We start from the raw sequence: 8,108 nt of genomic DNA, 5'->3' as shown, positions 1-8,108 counted from the left end.
TAGAGGGGGTGAGAGAGTGGAGGGGTGGGGGTGGGGTGAGTAGGCTTCAGGTTCAGTGAGAGTAAGGGAATAAGACAGAAAGTGCTAGAAGAAGAAATCCGATGTGCCCTCCACGAACACAACCACATACACACTGACATGCACACACCCATATACAACTCATGAAACTCATGCTGCACAACCAAAAGAGGGCATTGGATCTCATTATACACAGTTGTGAGCGGTCATGTGTTGTGTTCTGGGACTCGAACTCAGGACCTCTAGAAAAACAGCCAGTGCTCTTAACTGCTGAGTCATCTCTCTAGCCCAGGAAAATGAATGTTTTTTTTAAGGTGAAATTACTTACCAACATACTTCACAGACAAATATGCACCCATTCAACAAAGGTTGAACAAAAAAAAAAGAGTTTCCTTTTTAAAAACCTATTTTATCAAATGTTTCCTTTCAAAAATTAAAATTTTTAAAAATTCAAAAGTATTTTTAAAGCAAATAAAAGTACAAGCCTCTGGCTAGGGAACAGGCAGATTAGAACACACAGTAGGCCATCAGGTGGCATGGGCCAGGAGTTCATTTTTTGAGCTTGGTTCTATCTACCACTATGTTTTCACCGCTGGGTGAGAATGAACCCAAGGACTGTGGTCCCCGAGGCCTTCACAATATGCCTAACTTAACAGTGAAGTATCTAGCCCGGCAGTGGTGGCACACACCTTTCATCCCAGCACTTGGGAGGCAGAGGCAGGTGGATTTCTGAGTTCGAGGCCAGCTTGGCCTACAGAGTAAGTTCCAGAACAGCCAGGGCTGTACAGAGAAACCCTGTCTCAAAACAAACAAAACAAAACAAAACAAAACAAAAAAAAAACCAGTGAAATATCCACCATGGACTTCTGATAGCTTTGGCAGGAAATGGAGTGATATATAAACCATTTTTATTTTATCCCAGCTCAATGTGTCCCTGGACTGTGTGTGCCCAAAGGCACACGTGTGTCCGCTCCACTCAACAACTTTTAGTATCACTCCCGTGCTGGCTGTGTGGACAAAGGGAGGTCAAAAAGTGTTTCTTACTTTGTGATGCCCTGGAACATTTCAGGGTACCACAATGAGTCTTTTTCTTGAACAAAATCACCCACAGAACTCTCCAGGCGAGGAGCTCTGACAATTTTCTCATTCCATTTACCTTGTTGCTTTTATTCTTGCGGTGGCTAATTTGAATTTGCCTTCTTTTTAAAAAAAATATAATTTTGAATAATTTGTGGTTTCTTAGAAAACCAGCTTCTAATGTTACCCCTCAAACTGCCTGATTTTAGTTAGAAGCTGTAGTCAGTTCAGTTACTTCTTGTTCTTGCTTGAAATGGGGTCTCATATAGACCAGGCTGACCCTGAAATCTCCATGGAGCTGAGGCTGCCCTTGAACTCCTGATCCTCCTACTTTACCCTCCCAAGTGCTGGGATTGCTGGCGCATACTGGCCCACTCCACTACTCTTGCTGGAACTTACGTGGGTTTTCAGGGTACTCAGTTTAGTAAGGGTTCTCCAAATGTTCCAGGCAAGATATCTAGGAATTAAGATGCTATGCAGATAGGGCTGAAGTTCAGACCTATTACTAACTGGTGAACTTGAGAGAATTACTCGATGCCACTGTGTGTTACATGGAAATGGCATCCAAATATGTCTCGTGTTTGTGAAGCTAAGTCTCTTAGGGATTGCTCTACCTGACACACACCCCTCCAGTCCTGTTTTCTATTCCAGCTTATTTGCTCAAGAATGCTGTTCATGGGTCACCCTGAAGAGCTCCCCCTCCTCTTCCCTCCCTCCCCGCCTCTTCCTCTTTCTCAACTGCTTAAAATGTGCTTTGAGTTCAAAGGTGAGTTACTGACATGTAGCATGAGCCTGGAGGAGCCATGGGCAGGGGCAGCCCTGGGAAGCAGCAGGAACACCTGTCCACAGCCTCTTCCCACTGCTGACTCTCATCCTATGCAAGAGGGGTTCTCTTGGCTGGGTGGTCCCCCACCTTGAGAGCACCAGGGAATCCTCAGGGTTCGTTCAACTGAAGAAACCAAAGCAAAATAGAAAGAAGACCCTTCCAAGCCCTCCTCCAAGTCATTCTTTATCATGAAAGTGAAGCCCCAGATGATGGATCCCCTGGTGATGGAGCCCCAGATGATGGAGCCCCTGGTGATGGAGCTCCCCGTTCCACTGCCTTTTCCTTCTGTGTTCTGCTCGTAGTCTTTTCCTCCATAAGGAAAGAGTACCCATAACACGAGAAAGGAACGGTCCACCAGACCAAATGACAGTCAAAGGTCTAAGGGTTCCTAGCAACTCTTAAGTAGGATAGTTCTCCCATGGTTATACCCACAGTTAGGAGTTATTAGGTAGAGAGAACACGGGTTAATGTCATCCAGGGGCTGCACCTGAGGCCCTGAGCAGGAAGTTTCCAGCACAGAGCTCTGCTTGTGTTGGGGGCTGGAGACAGTGCTGCTTCTCCAGCAGCAATGCCTGATGCACACACAGGTTCTAGACAGCCAGAGAAGCTTGCCTGGGCTCAGTGTACACTATTAGAGCCCTGTTGCTGAATAGCTTTGGCTGATTTTATGGCTGGCTCCAGTTTCCAGTCCTTCTGGGTGTTGAGCTGATACCACATGACCCAAATCCTTAGCTCCCACTATCTGGAGTGGCCCAGGGCCCCCAGACAAACAAAAACATTCCTATCAGGCCTGGCATTCCAAGGGCTTTAGAGCTTCCCTCCCACTAGTAGACTAAAAGCCAGCCCTTTCTTAGGCAGGGTTAAATTCTTTACTGCAGAGACCCTGTGAACAGTAAGCCACATTTTTGACCCTCCTATCAACTAGAGGAAATGATATTAGACCTTGGTACTCCTCTTCCTTTGGGCTCGGTTTTCTTTCTAGCTGACAGCCAGAGCTTCTGGGATTTAGAATAGTGCTGGCTTCTACCAGGCACCCAGCATGTGTGTCGGATGATGCATGCACACATGTATCAATGGATGAATGAATGAGGTGTTGCTGTTTTACTGTATAGTGTAAGACAGTGGCCATTTCCTGTGACATTGTAGTTGACAATTTACTTTGTCCTAACGAGTTTCAGAGAATAGAGATGACATTTTTGGAGGGAGACAGCCTTCTTGGCTTACAGACAAAGGAGGGAGTTCAAGAGGACCGAGTCACCTGTCCACCAGGGATGGGCAGACAGAAATGGGCTCAGCACATAGACTTCCCAACTTCTGAAATGTCTTCCAGCCCCATGCCTTGGCTCTTCTCTCCTTGCATAAAAACAACAAGCAAGTGACCCTTATTAATGAACTTGTACTGAACAATGAGTGGCCCTTATTGGGGACAGTGTGGCAGCCTGCCTGTGGTAACACAGCAAGACAGAAATCCATCAGCTTCAAAGATGGAATAGATCAGAGAACAGACTAGTAGGGAAGCTATGAGGATCCACTGAGAAGGATACCCCTGGATGCCTGCCCCCTCCACGCCCCCAGATGGACACCACTCCTCTCTGACAGCAGAGACTTCTCGGCATGTATTGCCTTGGCACACCGACAGTCCAGGTGTTGTCCCCTGGGTGTTCTGAACACTGCAGCTTCAAAGGAAAGCTTCTGTGAGGGCACGTAGAGGTTAATTACTCAAAAAGTACTTTTAAACTGTTGGTATATGCTATAGTCTTGGTGCTCTAAAGGGTAAGGCTGGAGGATTTGTAGTTGAGGACCAGGCTGGGCTACAAAGGAAGGCTCTGTCTAAAAATTAATACTCAGTATAGATGTTGGGTGACCCAATGACTATGATAAAGAGACAAAACCAGCTTGTTCAGGGATCTAGAAGGAATGGTATAACACAACACATAATGTATGGGTTGCTCCCCCGAAACCTGTGATGTGTGAGGCTCCCACAACATTTGCAACCCAAGAATAACCTTGAGATTATCACTCACTCGGCAATTTCTATGCATGGGGCCATTTTCTATGTGTGATAGACAACAAAGCATTTATTCTCCCCTCTGCCTCGTGACAGACTGTGGTTAGCATCCCTTCTGGGTAAGCTGACACATGGAGAGGTTAGGTGACTTACCCATGTTCACTGGGGGAGTTACTAACCTTGTGATTCAGACAACAGCAGTTGAGTTTGAATCCAATAAATACCCTTGACTTCAGCACTACACCCAGTTGTGACGAAAAAACTTAAGTCAAAATGAACTTTGAAGAGGACTCATTGTAACTCTTTGTTTCTTTCTTAGTTGTGTGAATGGGAAAGGTATCCTTGGTTCAGGATCTCATTCTGCAGCCCGGGCTGTCCTGGAATTTACAGTGGAGCTTGGGCTATCCCCATACTCTCAGTAATTCTCCTGCTTCTGTCTCCCAAATCCTGAGATTATCCATCTACAATGCAATATCAGTTTTCCCCCTCCCTTCTTTTCCTTCCTGATTTTTCTTGTGTGGATACAACACACATGCACAAATTACCCCGGATAGGTAGCCTACACAGGGCAAAGTATGAATAACACGGAAATCAGACTTGCTAAACCATTGTTATTGGGTTAGTTACCGGAATATAGGTGAGGGGTTATTTACAGGAGCAGAAATGATTCAAAGACAGCTGCTGACCCATCAAAGCCGACTCCAGCCTGGGTGACAGCTCACAGAGCTGAAATCCTGGAGCACACCGCACAGCTCGGCAGTTTGGCGAGTGCCCTTTCCAGGTGGCTCTGTTGATCTAACCTCTTCCAGACAGCTTGACTGATTTTTGTTTTCTCCTAGATAGTTTTGCTGGTCTTTTCTGCTGCCGGGCTGCTTGGCTGGTCTCAGAGTCTTCTTTGTAGCTTGGCTTGCCTGAGCATGAAGGTGAGCGGGTCTTAACTGCTTTCTCTTGGGGAGGGAGGGGCTAGTAAATCTACTCAGTTTCAGGGACTTCCTGAAGCTACTTTGAATTTGTTCAGCTCTTGTCTTAAGGAGCTTTCCCTGTCGAATTTCATCTTCCCCTTAAACCACCCTATCTTATCAGCTTTCCAAGAATTCCTATTTTAAGAAGTCTCCCTTCAAAATGGAAGATTTTAATCTGTGTGTGTGTGTGTGTGTGTGTGTGTGTGTGTGTGTGTGTGTGTGTGTATGTGTGTGTGTTGGGGTGATGACTGGAATAACAGCTACACAAGCCTGCCTGCCTTCATTCCTTTCTCTCTACCCTTCTCTCTCTCTCTCTTTCTCTCTCTCTCTCTTTCTCTCTCTCTCTCTCTCTTTCTTTCTCTTTCTCTCCTTCTCTCTCTCTTTCTGTGGGACAGAAAGATGGGAGCCTAGGGACAAAATCCTATTGCTTGTGCATGCTAAATGCTACACTTCTTTTGTTCTTTGTCAACAGACTGGCACAATGCAGTGTCTTCGTACACATGAACCAATTGTGGGTGGGAGGGTTGGTTGGACCAGACATCTGTAGACTCAGCCTATGGCATAGAGGGCTAGCTCCGGTATCACCAGCTAGAGACCAATCAGCTGGCCCCAGTTTCCATGTCACCCCCTAAACTTAGCTCTGGCTATTGGAAGAATTCAGTGTCTTGTGGTTGTAGATCTGAGAGCCTAGAAGTGCCAAGGGCTGCCCATTGTCCTCTGCCGTGTGGCCCTATAATGGCAGCAGCTTTCCCAGGGCCAGCAGTGGATGGTCCTGCTACAAGATCTCTCAGTGAAGGTAGGTCTGTCCCAGAGAGTTTGCTTAGAGTCTCCTGATGTCAAGCTTACATTCCCAAAATCTTTTCATCTCTGCCTTGTGTCTGGGCCACACACTCACAGGGCATAGACCTGGCAAGGATCTTTCAGGGCCATCCTTGGGTAACATTGCCTTGGGAAATGTCTCTAAAGGGTTAGAATGTGGTGGTGGTGGTGGGGGGTTTCCATTCTCTTTCCTATGCAGCAGCAGATAGAAGCTGCCCCTTCCTCACCCTACCACCTCACTATGACCATCAAGAGCCACCCAGACATGCTGGGTTGTCTTATTTTATAACTCTTCACATCCTCCCAGCCCCCATCCCAGGCACTGACCTACCGTGACTACACCTCAAGTCCTATGTCCTTCTTAGTCACTTAGGGATGGTGTCAGGGAGGTAAGGGTGTCACTGAGACCTTCCTAAGGGCTGTGAGTGAAGAGACTAGTGGCCATGTCAGGAGGAAGCGATCTTGTTTGTGTCACCTCTGTCCTCTCTGGCATCCTGTGTGGTTGCTAGACACTCTGGCCCCTCGGTGTGACATTCCCCACACTCAGATCCAAAGCCTCTGAGCTTTGCGTTGAAGTGCCGCTCTCATGCTTTCCAGTGACCACTGTCCCACTTCTGGGGCATCAATGAGCTAATCACCCATCCTTACTGTGAGCCTGGTGCCAGGTGAAAGTGGGCTGGGGCTGGGGCAGGAATGCCTGTGTTAGGGAATGAAGTCACAGGCCGGTTCTTTCCGGGGGCAGGGTGAGAGCTGTGTGTGTTTGCTCATGAGATAAGGGCTCCTTGTATCGTTTGATAAGACTGATGCTAAGGGGAACGGCAGAGAGCCGCACCATCCCAGCAATCACAAGGGATGGAAAATTCCCCACAGTGAAGCAGTATGAGGGGAGGCGTGGTATGGTGGGCCAATGGTTAGGGTCAAGCAAGCATCCCTGACCTTTGAGGGCCTTCACTCTGCAGCCGGCCGAGCCCTGTGCTTCAGGGCTCCCGGCTCACACACAGCTTCCCTTGCGCTCGGCCACACAGAGGGCGATTTTAGACTCAAGGGCTGGAGGGAGCTTTTGAATCCCTCGCAGGTCTTCACCCTTTCATCCATCTAACTAATATTTAAAGCTGGAAAAGAAGATTGTTTCCACCTTGGGGACACTGACAATATCCAAGGTATCCCACGCGTAGTATGGTGGGAAAAGAAAGAAAGCAAATGAATAATGCAGGGTAGTAAAACGGGCTAGGAAGCAGGGATGTGGGGGCATGGGGGCGTGGGGGTTAGTTCACTCTTGCCTGTCACTCATTTCTGGAAGGCCTGTACTCCCTGAATCCCACCCTGAAACTGCTCCCTACAGCTGTACCTGGTAGGGCTTATATGAGGTGGAAGAGCTTGTATCTCTAAGCCCGGAGAAAACTGCTGCAAAGGGAGTGAGGCCTTGCCGCCCTCGATGTGGGAAGGGATGCATTTTATTTTGTTTTTGTTTTTGTTTTTTTTCACACCAAAGGTAAAAACCCAGGTTTGTGTGTGGAGGCCAACTCTTTGACCACTGAGGTACAGCCCCAGCCTAAAGGATCTTACTTCCACATCATAAAAAGAAAAAGAGACGAAAAGAAAAGAACATACAGGTGGTAATTTACAGAAGGCCTGTAAAGAAAGACCCCCTGGCCACAGGCCTGTCCTATAAAAGGTCATTCAGTCTGTGGAGTGCAAGGCCAGTGTGTCACCGTGGCCACCGTGTATCTGCACAGGCCTCCTTTAAGTCAAAAGTTAAATCTCACATTTCCCTGGAAATTAAAAAATAGTTCCTAAGTGGGGTTTAGCCCTCAAGGAAGAAATCCTGTTTTTAGGGTCATCTTGAAAGCCAAGACTTTGTTTGTCCTGCCAGAACAGAGAGTCAGGCCAAGTTACCGTTCGGTGTGCTGCTCGAATTCACATCCTACAACACAGCCTCCGTGGACATTCCTCCCCCCCTTTCCAGGCAAGCGTTCGGACCCTGAGCCGTACCACAGCTCATCTGTCTTGCCCTTGACGGAAGGCCCTGCTTTCTGGGCCTCAGCTGAGTCTGTATTTCCCTGCTTTCTGCCCTTACTATGGGGATTTCTAGGTAAAATAAATAGATGGAAAAAGAAGAGAGGCTGAACAGCAGGGAGATTTGTGTAAAGACGAAAACATTTGATTCCATTCCTTACTGAAATCCCATTAGCGAGCCAGTAAAGGGATTTTTAAAGGCACAAACCCACATCAGTAGGGAAAATTGGAGAGGAGAGAGCAGCAGTAAAACTGGAAACCCGCGATGCAACCAGATAAGGGGTAATTTACTACGCAGACCCAGAAAATGGAGAGAAAATTGGATCCTAAGCCAATAGTACAGAATGTGGGAAACCAGCTCAATTTGTAAGCCAGGATCCCC

At 47.4% G+C, this 8,108-nt stretch overlaps 1 long non-coding RNA gene across 1 annotated transcript; it reads left to right on the top strand.

Moving 5' to 3' along the window:
* The first annotated feature begins 4,766 nt into the window (after positions 1-4,766).
* LOC116087733 lies at positions 4,767-7,818 on the top strand. The gene is made up of 2 exons (XR_004117595.1): positions 4,767-4,852; positions 7,546-7,818. It is a non-coding gene; the product is annotated as an uncharacterized LOC116087733 (long non-coding RNA).
* The last annotated feature ends 290 nt before the right edge of the window (positions 7,819-8,108 follow it).

The sequence above is a fragment of the Mastomys coucha genome, unplaced genomic scaffold, assembly GCF_008632895.1.
Source record: "Mastomys coucha isolate ucsf_1 unplaced genomic scaffold, UCSF_Mcou_1 pScaffold13, whole genome shotgun sequence".
Lineage (NCBI taxonomy): Eukaryota > Metazoa > Chordata > Mammalia > Rodentia > Muridae > Mastomys > Mastomys coucha.
The sequence above is the reverse complement of the archived record's forward strand: the minus strand, read 5'-3'. Positions and strand labels throughout refer to the sequence as shown.